The sequence below is a fragment of the Sinocyclocheilus grahami genome, unplaced genomic scaffold (assembly GCF_001515645.1).
Source record: "Sinocyclocheilus grahami isolate Dianchi unplaced genomic scaffold, SAMN03320097.WGS_v1.1 scaffold107.1, whole genome shotgun sequence".
NCBI lineage: Eukaryota > Metazoa > Chordata > Actinopteri > Cypriniformes > Cyprinidae > Sinocyclocheilus > Sinocyclocheilus grahami.
The window spans coordinates 1,522,687-1,538,993 of record NW_015505286.1 but is presented as its reverse complement, the minus strand read 5'-3'; positions in this window follow the sequence as shown (position 1 = coordinate 1,538,993).

Genomic DNA, 16,307 nt, shown 5'->3' with positions numbered 1-16,307 from the left:
ACGTATTGTTTGCTTTATGGAGCAAAAAGGTTAAACCTAACTTGAGCAAATTCAGAATACAAGATCTTAATTCAGATGAGAGAATGCTTACATGGTGGAACATACTTGGTAAACATGAAAAGAAATCAAAACAAGGTGAAATAATTGAGGCTTTAAACTACATGCGTTGTATAAGGCTAAGTGAGTTAACAATGTGTCTAACTTTAAGTATAGATGCTAAATGTGAAGAACTGCATTCTAAAAATACAGAGGCACAAAAGTCAGAAGCTAAGATTCAAGATCTTCAATTGCAGCTAGATAACTTACTAGCTGAGCAGTTAATCCTAACTGAAAAGTGTAAAAATCACAAGGACATCATTGCAGATCTCAAGGCTAAGCTTAAGGCACAAGAGTCCATGTCTCCCAAAACGCTTAACAGCGATGGGGCTAAAAAGCATGTTCACTTCTTAGAGGAAATTACTTGCTGTGATAATTCTGGAATGATTTGTTCAGAGGAAGCATGTGCCACTGCTCAAAAAAGTGTGCCGATTTCCGTTCTTAAGGTGATGCAACACTGTAATAGCACAGAGTCGTGGACCAGAACGCATGGTGTGAAGGAATCATTAGAGAGTCATGAAAATCCTCAAACTTCAGGAGAACACAGCAAACAACCCTGTGGCAAAGATAGCAGGTTTTTTTATCGTTCCTGTCAAAAAATAGGCCATACAGAGGAAACATGCTGGTCACTGGGTAGGGGTAGACCTCCACCTTATTTTCAGAAAGATAGGAAACCACTTTCTAAAGGCAGATATCAATGCTCATTTGCAGTTAAAACGCTTAGTGAGTTGATTGCATTGTTCATGCAAGGCCTCCAGCTACTGACTTCACTTGCTAGTGGGTTAGCAGCTTAATAGCAATGAGTTTAATATGTAAATATCCACATTTCAGTTATGCTGTTTGTATTTTCAAATTTGTAATTGTGCTTAAGACATTGTGCACATAGAACACACAGTTTAGTTGTTTGTGCTACTACATGTACACAGACTATTTGGGTTTATTCTTTAAAAAGCACATGACTGCTTTACTGTAAGTGTGTGAAACACTTAGGTTAAAGGTTGTAGATGCTACATGCGTACTAGACCATGTGTCTTGTGTAAAATTGGAATAACTGTGATACTGGAATTGCATAGCGATTTCAAGTTGCATGTGTATCTATGTTGAATTTGTTTGTCTCCTGAGTGGTACACTCTGCTATTTTCCATATAGCTGCAGTTAAGCCATGTACAGGAGCATAGAATTGCCATGTGGCCACAGTGTGATTCACAATTGTCTTATCAATGAAAATGCTTTCCTCACAACAGGATTCAGCTCTGAACTTTGCACTTTATCATGCTCCTTAACAAAAAAACATTGGTATGGAAGCATTTTGAGCCAGATCACACCTCATACTCACATTCTCAGGCTGGCTCCCTGTTACAACAGGGCCAAATTTGCATCACAATTGTAAAACTTGCTTGTCTTTGGAGCATGATTACACTGACACATAGCCATAGCTAAATGCAGACACATATACTACCATTTGATCTTCACACACAGAGTCAAATCTACATCTGTCCGATACTGCCTCATATAATGTTAAGTCTGTACATCTGGACTGTATTATAACTGTGAATTTTATCCAATTATTGTTTGTTTTGGTTTCTTTGGGTATACCTAATCACTTAGCTATCATCTCACCAAGTTTCAAATGTAAATTAGTATTTCTCACTTTTGCCTAAGTACAAACATTTTCATTGATATATCATGTAACTAATTTGATTTGTTTATTTGTATGTTGTCCATTTCAGTTGAAACAAAGATTGTTTTTGGACAATTGAATCTCTGTATTTGGTTACACTGAATATGTTGCTTACACTCTTATTGATGAAGGGGGGTGTCAAAACCAGCCATTGTTGATTTTATTATAATGCAATTTATTTGAATGTTTCCAAAAACAGTGTAAGAGCTTTTCAGATCATCTTTTGTTCTCACCTTGACATCTTTTTAAGTACATCGATTTAAGGGCTTTTTGCCAGAGACAAATTCAATCTGACCACATCAAACTATTTGGGTTTATTCTTTAAAAAATACACATGACTGCTTGACTGTAAGTGTGTGAAACACTTATGTTAAAGGTTGTAGATGCTACATGCGTACTAGACCATGTGTCTTGTGTAAAATTGGAATAACTGTAATACTGGAATTACATAGCGATTTCAAGTTGCATGTGTGTCTATGTTGAATTTGTTTGTCTCCTGAGTGGTACACTCTGCTATTTTCCATATAGCTGCAGTTAAGCCATGTACAGGAGCATAGAATTGCCATGTGGCCACAGTGTGATTCACAATTGTCTTATCAATGAAAATGCTTTCCTCACAACAGGATTCAGCTCTGAACTTTGCACCTCCTTAACAACTTAACAAAAAAACATTGGTATGGAAGCATTTTGAGCCAGATCACACCTCATACTCACATTCTCAGGCTGTTACAACAGGACAACAGGGCCAAATTTGCATCACAATTGTAAAACTTGCTTGCCTTTGTTTTGAGCATGATTACACTGACACATAGCCACAGCTAAATGCAGACACATATACTACCATTTGATCTTCACACACAGAGTCAAATCTACATGTGTCTGATACTGCCTCATATAATGTTAAGTCTGTACATCTTGACTGTATTATAATTGTGAATTTCATCCAATTATTGTTTGTTTTGTTTTCTTTGGGTTTATCTAATTACTTAGCTATCATCTCACCAAGTTTCAAATGTAAATTAGTATTTCTCACTTGTATCTAAGTACAAACATTTTCATTGATATATCATGTAACTAATTTGATTTGTTTATTTGTATGTTGTCCATTTCAGTTGAAACAAAGATTGTTTTTGGACAATTGAATCTCTGTATTTGGTTACACTGAATATTTTGCTTATACTCTTATTGATGAAGGGGGGTGTTAAAACCAGCAATTGTTGATTTTATTATAATGCAATTTATTTTAATGTTTCCAAAAACAGTGTAAGAGCTTTTCAGATCATATTTTGTTCTCACCTTGACATCTTTTTAAGTACATCGATTTAAGGGCTTTTTGCCAGAGACAAATTCAATCTGACCACATCAAACCTCTGACCAATGACAAATGCCATGTATACCTTTTCTGTTTGTTGTGCCATATGCTCTTTTGAAATCACGGGATTCCCGCTGCATAAGTTCACATCCTGTGTCCTGCCTCAGAAAGAGGGACAAGCGGATTCTACCATGTTCAGTGCCTGTTCTTGTGGAGGTGTGAAGTATTCAATGGGCATTTTGCATATCTATGAAGGGTGCAACACCATTCGATGAAGATCTCTCACACAGGGCTGAAAGGAGAACAAAGGCTGACCAGCTGCAACTGCAACAAGTCTGGACCAGAAGACTGAAGATGACATCTGCACAGTACAGAAAGCATGTTTTCATGGACTGTGTCACCTTTTGCCTCTTTTGGTGTGGCCAATGGTGCCAAGAGGGGACTTTGTAAAGTAAAAATGTATCAAAGACTTCTGCTTTCCTGTCCCAAACCTATCTTCAGTAACAAAAGGGCCATTTGGAATTCCTGAAGGCACAGAGGTGCTGATAGTGATCAAGGCCTGTAGGCCAACATGTGTATACACCGGGGGTCTGCTAATTGTCACACCTTTTGCCCAGTGGGTGAAGTTATAATCTGCTGATTGGTCAGTTTGAATGTCTCACATTTGGTTTTTAGTCACATGGTCAAGGAAGGGATAAAAGAAGACTGTAACTGTTGCTCTGTTTTTTTCCTTGGCTGTCTCTCTTCTTGGGTCTCTGCCCTCTCTCCCTCTTTTTCTTCCTCTCTCTATCTCTTTCTCTCAGGTAATATTTTACATGTTGGGTACAATTAACTATGCTTTACCATCCTTCATCTATTTTGTAACCAATTCAAGTGTAACCATAACAAAATATTGTTATTAAACCATTTCAATTATTAATTATGTGCTAACTAGTCTTGATTCAAGGTTCATCTTAAAGTGTTACCTATTGCAATACAATAGTCACACAATAGCAACGCTCTCCCACATATGTAGCTATTCTAACTGCGCTTATTTCCGTCGTTGGTATAAGTGGCAGTGGGTGGTAATAGACTAGAAATGTACAGTTTTATACCATCGTGCTGATAACGTTTCTTTAGTCATTCGGCAATCCTACAGCCTGAACCACCGTAGGGAAACCATCCTTACATGTCCATGATTCAAACAGTTCATAAAATTATTGCAATCAATATAAATCAAGGGGTATGTTCACTGATTAATGCTTATATGTGAATAAAAGCCTAAATTACATCTGTTCAACACATAAAGTGTGTCTCTTCAGAAGACTTGGATTAAACAGCTCGATTCATGTAGATTACTTTTACAATCTCTTTATGAACTTTCTGAAGCTCCAAGTTTGGTGGAATGGACTTTTTTTGAAGAGACAGAAATCTGTCAGGTTTCATCAATATCTCCATTTGTGTTTCAAAGATGAACGAAGGTCTCAAGGGTTTGAACGACATGAGGGTGAGAAAATGATGACAGAATTTTCATTTTAGGTGAATTATCTCTTTAAATCATGCAGTCTAGCTGTGCAGATTACTAGAATTTGGAACAGAAAAGACGTCCAAAAGTTGTAGTGCTCTGAGATACCTTACTTTGACCAAAATCTATGGCAGCATGACATATCCTTCTTACAAATCCCAGAATGCATTGCTGTAGGCACAGATAAAACATTCATAATGGCAGTATAAAATCAATGCCAATTATAAGAACATTTTGACTATTTTACCCAATGTTTGTGTGTTTTTATACTTAATCAGCTCTAGGTTGTTGTTTTTTTTTGTCATTTCTGTAATGACAAAAAAAGCTATTTTTGTCAAAACTCTTTTCTATTGTGTGTGATGTTTGCTTTCACAGCCTCCCAAGGGCTCTCTGGGGTCTGACACATATAGCCAGAGCTCTCTGCTCTCCCTGTACCTTCCACGAATACACTGATTGTTAGCTGTTATTATTTCTCAGATGAAATCCCCGAAGTGACGTAGTCTGCCTGTTGTTAGCTCAGGCTCAGCCTGCATGGATCACAGAAAGCTAATTTCAAGTTCATTAAATTTAATCCCTGTAGTAAACTCCAGATCGGCTTATATACTTGCCTATATATAATTTGAGTGTTTAGGCTTTACATAGCATTAGCAAAAGAAAGCATGATCAGGCTGTTAGTACTGCAGCATGCATAATATTAAACAGTCTGTGTTTTTGTTTCAGAGTCATAACAATGGCACATTTTACTGTGAAAAGCGCTCAGCTGCTACATTGTGGGTTTTAACACCTCTGAAATCACAATCTAGAGTAAATGGAAGGCGAGCAAAATGGAACAGGTGCATGCTGCAAGATGTGCATGACAACATTCGAAGATGGCATTTTATATTTATATATATTTTTTATTTTACTTTATTTATCCTTCAAGCAGATAGAACATGTTTGTACAGCACGGCATCATGTGTCCTAAACCTAGAGCAGGGTTGTCCAACTGATTGCTTAATCTTTAATGATATTATGGGCAGCATATGTCTCATTTCTTTTTTCACCCTAAGGGAAAGAATTCATGAAAGGAGGAAAACATGCCAGATTTAAGTCAGGCTCAAAGTAATAACGCCCCACTGAACAGAGGTGTAATTTCATTCAGAGTCAGTCAAAATAAATAAGTATCATATGCGAGGATCATCAGGAATAATGTTTTAGCGCTACAAAAATATAACCAAATCCTTTCTTAGTGAAATATACTAGAATTCTGTTAGCATTTAAGCAACACAAAAGAAGAAATTTTCAAAAATGTCCTGGTGGTTCTTTTCCATGCAATTGCAATGAATGGATGTGGAAGCTTTCAAGGCTCAAAAAGGCTCTTAAGATTCAAAAAGGATTTAAAAGCACCATAAAAAAATAAAAATATATATATATATATATATATATATATATATATATATATATATATATATATATATATATATATATATAAACAGTCTATGCAAATTTTAAGTCTACTGAAACCATATGAGCAACAGATCGTAAATCACTGAAAATCTTGATATTTACTGTCCTCTATGTATTCATGAGAGAAACAGCAACATTTGATTCATAAATAAATTATTCTTTTAAGTCAGATATTTTGTATCGGTTGATCCAGTCCACAAATCTAGTCATTTGGAATGATTCTTTTATAAATGATCTATTTTTTGAGTTAAACAAAATAAACAATTAATATCTGACTGGAGAACGGGGTAGATTTTCATTGAATAACAAATGTTTTTGTTGGTTTGCTACTTAAAGCTATCATATGATTTCAAGTAACTTTATATACACAGAAAATTTGAGTTTTAAGGTGATTTTTCTGCATTTTTTTTATTTAATTTTTTTACTTTGAAGCCATACAATTATTCAAAATGTATGCTTTTGTGTTCCACAGATGAAAGAGCATTGTTTTATATGCAATGTCTTGAAGCGGAGTAAATCATGACAGAACTGTCATTTTTAGGTAAAATTTCCCTTTATATTTCGCCAGTGTCTCAACAAGAAAGGCTAATTGAGGTGTAAAAGACATTATGTAAAACAAAATAAACATTGACATTCTCAGACTTATGAATATTCCTTGGTTAACAATCAGAACCCCAGGGGGGTTTTCTAAACAAATTACTGTCTAATTAATGTTACCATCGCATGTCTGGGAAATGCTAGTTTCTAAAACCAGTGAAAAAGAGGCTTAAAGTGCAATTCATGATCTTGCCAGTCTGACAAATAATTTCCATATTCTCAACAATCAGCAACCGGGCCTTCTCATGAAATTCAAATGGATACAAGCAAAGAAATGTGGCATTTTCCATATACATTTCGGTTTCTCAGGGTGTATCAACAACTTCAGTTGTGGGTGAATTATAAATGTGTGAGCAGGTTAGTTTGTTTAATATCACAGGCAGCAGATTTCACTGTGTAGGCTGAAATGGTTTCTGGGTCTATTACATGCCTTACAGTCCGCCTGTTCAAAATGAAGTTAAAAACAGATACACATCCCCTTACGAAATCACTTTAAATAACACAGCAGAAACTCAGTTTGGAAATGTATCGCATATAAGTAGCTCTTTCAAAATTGCTTTTCAAAATCAAATTGATTATTTTTTTTATAACATAAGATTCATAACATTGAATGAAGTGGATCAAACTTGCAAACATTTCTGCCCAAGCTCAATGCATCAAAGCCATAATGTGTGATGTGGAGCAGTTTGTTTCTTTCCCTATGGGCCTGCTGCTAACATTCTCAGTGTAGGTGGCTGGAACACATGCTGCAATTTACATAAAAGTGAGGGGGAGGTGACTAGGAGTGCCGCTCATTTAACTGTGTAGGTGACTCCATCAGTGAATTCACTGTCATTAGGACAGCAGTATATTATTAAGATGCAGGAATTTGATCTTCTAACAGAAGGGAAGGTTCTAGTGTACTTTAATCAGGTTGTTGACTAACTTGAGCATGTTGTTCATTAATATCAAAAAGCTTACAGAAAACCAAAACAGAGATAGTGATGACAGCACATGGTGAATTTAGTGACAAAACTTTGCAACTACGGCTGTTTGAGTTCCTTCGCTAAAGATAAACCTTTATTATGGAATGTTTAATGTGGCTATGTTGGCATAAATGTGAAAGTAACAGTGTACTGCAGAGTTTATTCAAAAGCAACAATGCCATAGATGGAAGAACCATTTTGGGCTCCCCAAAGAACCTTTCAGTGAACAGTTGTTAGTTATATTGCTTTTATTTATTTATTTCATATATATATAAATAATTTTTTTTTTTTTGTGGAATGGTAAGGTTCCACTGATGTTAAAGATTCTTCGTGGGACCAGATGCCACTAACGAACCTTTATTACTAAAGAGTGCACTTAAAAAGCTTCAAACTAAATCAACTCCTTGATTTGCCACTTTTTGATATTACTTAGGACTTTAAAGAGATTGACACAGAAGAGGACAACAAGGGTAACTTCCACTATTTATTTCAGGAACTGGTAAACATATGAGGATCTGAGGTGAGAGTGGTAAGCCAATCAAAATAACTTAGCTTGACGTAACAAAGTCTCTGTATTTGCAGACGGATGATGGTTCTGTTCTGAAGAGCAGGACTAAGGAAGACTGAAGAGGATGATGGATCGACTACAGGTAAGGAGTCAGGGAGGTAGCATTCATGTGGAAACACTAAGACCAGAGTGTGTCCATATTAGAAGGCTGACTAATTAGCAAGTGCAGGTAGTTTGAATTAGAATACCAGGGATTGTGAACGGGTAGGTGGAGCTGAGGGATCTGGCACTGGGTGGCTGGATGACTCCATGTCATCACCCAAATGTGAATATTCTGTCATCATTTCGTGTCAGTCCAAACCATGACTTTTTTTCCTTTCTTCTGTTGAACATAAAATAACCTATTTTGAGAAATGTCTGAATGTTATTTGTCCATTCAATCATGTTCAATGGTAACCAAAACTGTCTGGTTACCAACAATTTTCGGAAACACTTTAGAATAATGGTCCGTTGTTAACAAGTAACTATGCGGGAAGTAATAGGTTGTACTACATTAACACTTAACTTAATCCTATGAACTAATAGAGAAGCAAGATTAACTAAGCAGTAAGTAGTAGCAAATTTAGGACAAAGGTAGTTCCTTATTAGATATTTGATCATTACTAAAAAAATATATCCTCATTGAGAACTATTTGTGAACTATGACCAATTAGTAAAGAATAACCAATTAATTACTAATCACAACAGTAACGTCTTAAAAGTGAACAATTGGGTTCTTTGTGGAAACTAATTTATGAATATGATATCCCCCAAATAAGTCGGCTACATTTTAAAATTGTGACTACTACTCTTACCAAAGGATGGATGTTCAAACTTAAACATAGAATAATAATAAAAATTAAAATTCACTTAAAAATTTTAATAATTAAGAAGTGATGCTGACAAGCTCATGATTGAATTAGTTCACAATTATGATCTCTGCTTCGTGTCAGTTCAATGTATCCCACTCCAAAAGACCTACTGGTAAAATATCACTAGTGCTTCACACAAATGTATGACTGTACAGTATGTCAGATATAAAATTTGTTAAATAACTTATTAATTTACATGTGAATAATTACTGAGGGGTTGATGTGTTTTTCACTTTAAAATAATGGTCCAGATCACTAATAGTTCCTTAGTAGCACTTTAGCTTTAAAGTGAAAAATACTTTAGCCTCTCACTATTTACTCAAGTGTTACCATGTCAGCCTGCAGGAACTACTAGTGATCTGGACCATTATTTTAAAGTGAAAAACACCTTAACCACTCAGTAATTACTAAGTAATTGAATAAGTTATTTAACATATTTTATATCTGACACATACATTTGTGCGAGGCACTAGTGATATTTTACCAGACACTGTAATCTGGATTATGCGGTTTTGTGCTGAACACAATATAAATGCAGTCGATGCCTTCATTAAGGATGTGAACTGTTTTTGTCAAGAGAACATCATTATTTATATTCACGAAAAGTCCTCCCCAGAGGTCTTTTGGAGTTGGAGACATACTGAACTGACACAAACTGGAGCTCATAATTGTGAACTAATTCAATCATGAGCTTGTCAGCATCACTTCTTAATTATTACAATTTTTAAGTGAATTTTCATTTTTAGTTTTTGTTTGAAATAAACAGAGAACATCCATCCTTTGGTAAGAGTAGTAGTCACAATTTCAACCTGTAGCCCACTTATTTGGGGGATATCATATTCATAAATTAGTTTCCACAAAGAACCCAATTGTTCACTTTTAAGACGTTACTGTTGTGATTAGTAATTAATTGGTTATTCTTTATTAATTGGTCATAGTTCGCAAGTAGTTCTCAATGAGGATATATATTTTTAGTAATTATCAAATATCTAATAAGGAACTACCTTTGTCCTAAATTTGCTACTACTTACTGCTTAGTTAATCTTGCTTCTCTATTAGTTAATAGTATTAAGTTAAGTGTTAATGTAGTACTACCTATTACTTCCTGCATAGTTACTTGTTAACAACGGACCATTATTCTAAAGTGTTACCCAATTTTCTAAATATTTTCTTTGTGTTCCACATAAAGAAAGTCATACAGGTTTGGAATAGGGTGGCCATATGTGCCATTTATACTGGACACGTCCTGGCCATGATTTTTATATTGCCTAAAACATCCCAAGTAGTTTGACCAATAACATGCAGGTATTGTACATAATCGGCCAATCGTGGCGCGTCGTGCGTGAGAAGGTGAGAATGATCAAAGCGATGCAAATATGCGCATGTGTTTGTCCGTTCATTCGACTTGAAGCTGCACACCGATCGTTGTATGACACCACAGTACCGCGAGAGCTATTTAAAAGCATAAGGAGCCGTCTGCTCTGCTCAGCTCTCGTGAAATATTGTCATACAACGATCGATCTGCACTGTGCTAACAGCCAAAACCTGGATATTTTAGGCAATATAGAAATCCTGGCAAGGTAAAAATGTCCGGTATGGTCACCCTAGTTTGGAATGACACAAGGGTGAGTAAACACTGACAAAATGTTAATTTGTGTGTGAACTATCTTTTTAAGAATTTATTTTCAGCGATGCTTCAGTTCATGGTTTACACTTGAAGTGACCACTTTTGTAACTTCAAGTTTTGTATTTGCAAGAATGGCTTTCATTTTTCTTAATGGGGAAAATTGTTAGATCTGCTCTGATTCAGCAAGCGTTAAATTACTAATGAAATAACATGAGCAACATTTGACATGGGCAGTTTGAGACCAAGTAGTTAGCACAATGGAATGACTAGCCTACTACTGTTTGAAAAAAACAACAACAATGATTCTTTAATGCAATCACAGAGGTTTTGTCTAAAAGAAACCTCATACATATTTGAATAATTTTTTGCTCCTCATGGAGAACATGTTGAAGTGCCTAGAACATTTTAATCATGTCTCACCATAGGGTAAAACATGGCTAAAGCAACCCTTGAGGTAAAAGGTCTTCCTAATTATATTTTCTCCTAAAGCACCAAATAGCAACAAATATCATCACAGGACATCCCTAAACAACTGTTTGTCGTTATGTAACTCAAAAGATTATCGCTGTGTGTAAAATACATGAAATTATCAGATGCATTTTGAGTCAAAAAACGTATGATTTTTGGTGAAAGGTAATAGTTACATGCTCAGAGGGGATGGTGTGTTGCATTGTTTTGTTCTTGTTTTCTTTAATGTTTTAGTCCCTGTAAAAACTGTTTCAAACAACAGCATATTATCCATGCAAAATACACATCCATATATTTGATACTCAGTAAGGCTGACGTTCATAACTGCTGTAAATTTAATAAGTGCCATTACAGATATTTCATAAAAGTGACAGCCCACAATATCTGTACTCTAAACTCACAAAGAGGGAAGAAAAGACCTGCTGCACTGCCAAATCCTCATATTAATTAACTACTGTGCTGCTTGATCTTCTCCCATTTCTCCCATGTCGTCTGGCCAGGGAAACCTGCCCCATAGAGCCAGTTCCAGTTCAGTCCGTGCCAGTCTCGCAAGGTCAACCAACTTAATTCCTCATATGATGAAACTGCCAAGACCTGCCTGTTCCCATCAGATTGTTTCAAAACAGACTGTAGAATGCAAAGCCAGCTCTACAATAGTGCAACACCCTTCGAACACAGCACTGCTAAATTTCATTCAGATTTCAAACATAAATTTCATACATTCAGAACAACAAACATACTTCACGCATGCTTCAAAGATCCAGGTCCAGAAAAACAGCTTTGTAAAAAAAATTGCTAATAGCTTCAAAATTCTCTCAAAAATGCTCGTTAATTTTGGGGGGTATGTCTAGCATTCATGTAACTACTATACACTTCTGTAGACTTGACATGATTTGAGAGCAACCTAAGCAGAGAAAAAGTCTCTAGTCATGTTTTAAACATTTTTAAACACAAAAACGCAATAAATAAACGAAATGGTCAAAGACATCCATCTAACACATGTTAGGAAAACAACTGGAAAACAGCACAGACAGACACAAAAACACTCATTCTTAAAGGGATAGTTCATCTTCAGTTGCTGGTCCTCATTGGCTTGCATAGTGTTTTTCCCCATACTATGGAAGTCAATGGGGACCAGCAACTGAAGGTGAACTATTCCTTTAAGCATGTTGTCTTTTTTTACTGACTGAGTGCTCTGAACAAATGTGAATCGATTCAGACCATTTTACAAACCCTTTTGGCCAGCTGACTGAAAAGAAATGATGACTCAAAAGAACGATTAATTCACAAATGATTGATCACTGACAAATCAACACTTTTTTTCATTGTTGACAAATCATTGTTATTGACAATTCAGTGAATGATTCAATGACTCACTATAAATACAAAGGCTGCATCTGAAATCGCATATTTCCCTACTATGTAGGTGAAAAAAAGATGTGAAAATAGCAGTATGTCCAAATTTACAGTATTTGTTACGGGGCAAACAAGACGTGAGACGTACGGATCCATTTGCAAGCTTTATTAAGGGCGTGGTCAAAACAGGCGAGGGTCAGGTAATGGCAAACAGGTATATAGAAGACAAAACAAGAGCAGTCCAGTAAACAAGAGAGGGTCAGTCGACGGCGAACATAATCCAACAGGGGCGAGACTAGAGGGATAATCCCGGTACAAAGCAAAGGTCCAGGTAGGGGCAAACAGTATCCGAACAGGGCAAGACAAGAGAGGTAATCCAAAGTACACAGGCAATGATCAGAAAACGAGGAAACCGGCAAGGCAAGACTAGGCTAGTCTAAGAAACTTAAAGGGGTCATATGATGCGATTTCAAGTTTTCCTTTCTCTTTGGAGTGTTAAAAGGTGATTGTGCATAGATAAGATCCCTGAAGTTGCAGGGACTCAGTCTCAAAACCAAAGAGATATTCTTTATCAAAATTAAGACTCTGCCACGCCCCCCTAAAACGGCTCGTTCTAACACGCCCCCACATATCTACCTCACTATGTGGAAATATTAGCATAATGCCGCCCAAATGTGCTCACAAAGAAAATAAGGTGTGGTTTCAATAACCGCAGTTAGTGTTGAAGCAGCCATGTCAGGGAGATGCTGGGTGTTTCTAGGCGAAAGCAAAAGCACTTTATTTGGCTTTCCGAAAGTAGATGCATTTAGGAATCTTTAAGATTACTTACAACAGAACAGCAATGCATTTTATGGACGACCGTTTCGTGAACCTAGGAGAGGAGGTAATTCTGACTTTGCTATGACAATCTGGCGCTTCTGAATCAGCTACTGTTTTGTTATTATTTTAAGTATTTGCTATTGACTGTTCAAATGCGGAGTTTTTGCACATAGTGTGTGTGTGCGTGCGTGCGTGCGCGCGCACGCGTGTGTGAGAGAGCACGAGAGAGAGAGAGAGAGAGAGAGAGAGAGAGAGCGAGCGTCACATCACAGTGGAGTGAGGTGTCTTAACCGTGACTTGTGTGCTTCTCAGCTGTCTTAACCATGGCTTGTGTACTGCAAACACATATTCATCACTGTGTCTGTCATCAGACTCTGTTCCCCTTTCGGGCTCTGTCTTTACATTTATTTTGAAAGATGAAACTCGCGATTATGGTAAGGGGTGTTACATTTCCGACGCATGCTTGCGGTGTTCGGCCAATCACAATGCACTGGGTCAGCTGGCCAATCAGAGCAGACTGCGCTTGTCGGAAGGAGGGACTTTGTAGAAAACGAAGCGTTTGAGAGAGGCAGGGCATAGAGGACCTACAATAATGTACAGTATTTGAAAAATAATGTGTTTTTTGAACATTAAAGCATGTCAATATATTCTGTTACACCAAATACACAAAATAATGATCTTTAAAAAAGCATCATATGACCCCTTTAAAATTATTTAAAAATATGGACTTTTAAAAATAAATAGAATTTCACTATTTACTAAAATTCATGAAAAAGTACTGAAATCAGTACTATTTTATATCAGAAATATCTAGTGAATGTTTTTAAAGCTGAAAGGTAAACTTCATAACTTAAAACCTTCTCTAGTCAATAGACGTTTTTTGAAATTTGTAATGTTATAAAATTATTATTATTTTTTAACAAAACGTTAGTAAAAAGCAACTGCATGACTTTGACATTAAACAGATCTATTAAACACATCAAATTTAAACTATTTGTTAAAATATTACTTTTTCCAGGATTTGTGAGAGAAAATAAGTTACCTGGACCAGTCGATATTAATGCTTAACGGTCATTATACAAAATATTTGACAGCAGAAGATTGCAATTTTCCAATCAGAATCAAGTATTCCAGAGAGCTGTGTAATACTTTTTTTATAGACTTTTTTTTAGACTGTTGAATTATTGAAAACTAATGCATATCTGAGGGTTTATCTCAATAGTTCCTCAAATAGAACACCTTTAAGTGTCATTACTTGGGAATGCTTTGAAACAGGCAGTGGGCAGATGAATTCTGTTTTCCACACACTGTGGGCTTCAGACCCCAGGGATTTGACTGTTAAACCATTAGAAATTAGATTAGAGACTGGAGATTACTAGCTGTCCGTCTCTGTCAGACATGAGGCGGTGAGGGAGGTCGGGCAGTTAGGATGGGTTGTTTGATCAGTATTATCATGCACTGTGAAACCTTTGATTTCTGATCTGTCCATCTGTCTGTGGCTGAGAGGCTGTTTGCTGTGATTACAGCAGGATTAGGATATTTTTTAGTTATTGCGTTTCAGATTTTGAAATTGCTGTGTTGGTACTATGGTTCACTATGGTTCTATGGATATGGATATATGATATGTGGTACTTTGATATATACCATGGTATTACTTTTTTACCCTGAAAGGGATCTGAGTGAGTGTTATATAGTGAATGTGTGATTGGTTACAGCTGTGTGCAATCAGTGCTGTGTGCAATCAGTGCAATGGATGATGGGATATGTAGTCCGGGATGACATGCAAGAGTTTGTGTAGTGCGAGTCAATGTAATGGAAGGGTGACCTCTGGTGGTGATTGAACGGAAGTCCATGGACAGAATTCGTGACATAGTCCCCCCCCCCCCCAAAGGGCGCGGCAGAGCCGGCAGTACAGGTGGAGCTGAGGACCACCACAGCAGAGTAGATGGGACCGAAGATCCCCACGGTGGAGCAGAAGACCACCAGAGCCAGAGCAAAAGACCACCACGGAGGAGCAGAAGACCACCAGGCCGGAGCAGATGGGACAGAAGCCCAGCAGGGCGGAGCAGACATAGCAGAAGCCCACCACGGAGGGCCAGATTGATCAGGAGACCCTGGTAGAGGCTGAGACCTAGGAAAAGCAGAGATACGAGAGACAGGCAGTGCATTCACGGTAACAAGGATCAAGGCAGGGAACACAAGAAGTTCATTAAAGGTTTTCATGGCAGTGACAGACAGAGATGAGAATTCCTGAACGGCCCTTGTAGCTGCAGCAGAACAGTCAGTAAGTTCACAGACAGCATCTTCAGGTGTGACAGATAAGGCAGAGAGTTCAGAAACAGCTTCTTTGTCTGGATTGAGACAGGGCAATAGTTTGCAAATGGCCTCTTTGGCCAGTTCAGGATGAGACAATAGTTCGTAAACGGCCTCCATAGCCGTGACAGGACGGACAGAGAGTTCACAGACGACCTCCTTGGCCAAAACAGAACAGGCAAAGAGTTCGCAGACAGCCTCCATAGCCGTGACAGGACAGGCAGAGAGTTCACAGACGGCCTTCATAGCTGTTACAGGACTGTTAGAGAGTTTGCAGGTGGCCTCCTTAGCCGGAACAGAACAGGACGAGAGTTCATAAGTGGATACCACTGACACCTCTGGAGGTTCTACAGTAGGACCATTGGGATACGGGGAGAGTTCAGTAATGGTTCCTTCGACCGTGACAAGACAGGCTGAAGGTGCGTTGCTGGGCACCACCACCGTGCAAGGAGCTGAGGCAAGCATCAGCCGCCACCTCGGGAGACATCGCAGTGGCTGCCGCTGTCTCTAAAGCTTCAGTGGTGGTGTACGCAGCCCAAATACACCATAAAGCGATGAAGTACAGTCCTTGAGGATCTGGTGCAACAGGCAGGACGTGACAGGACTCTGGATGATCAGCTGTGATGTGACGTGACTCTGGATGATCAGCTGTGATGTGACGTGACTCTGGATGATCAGCTGTGATGTGACGTGACTCTGGATGA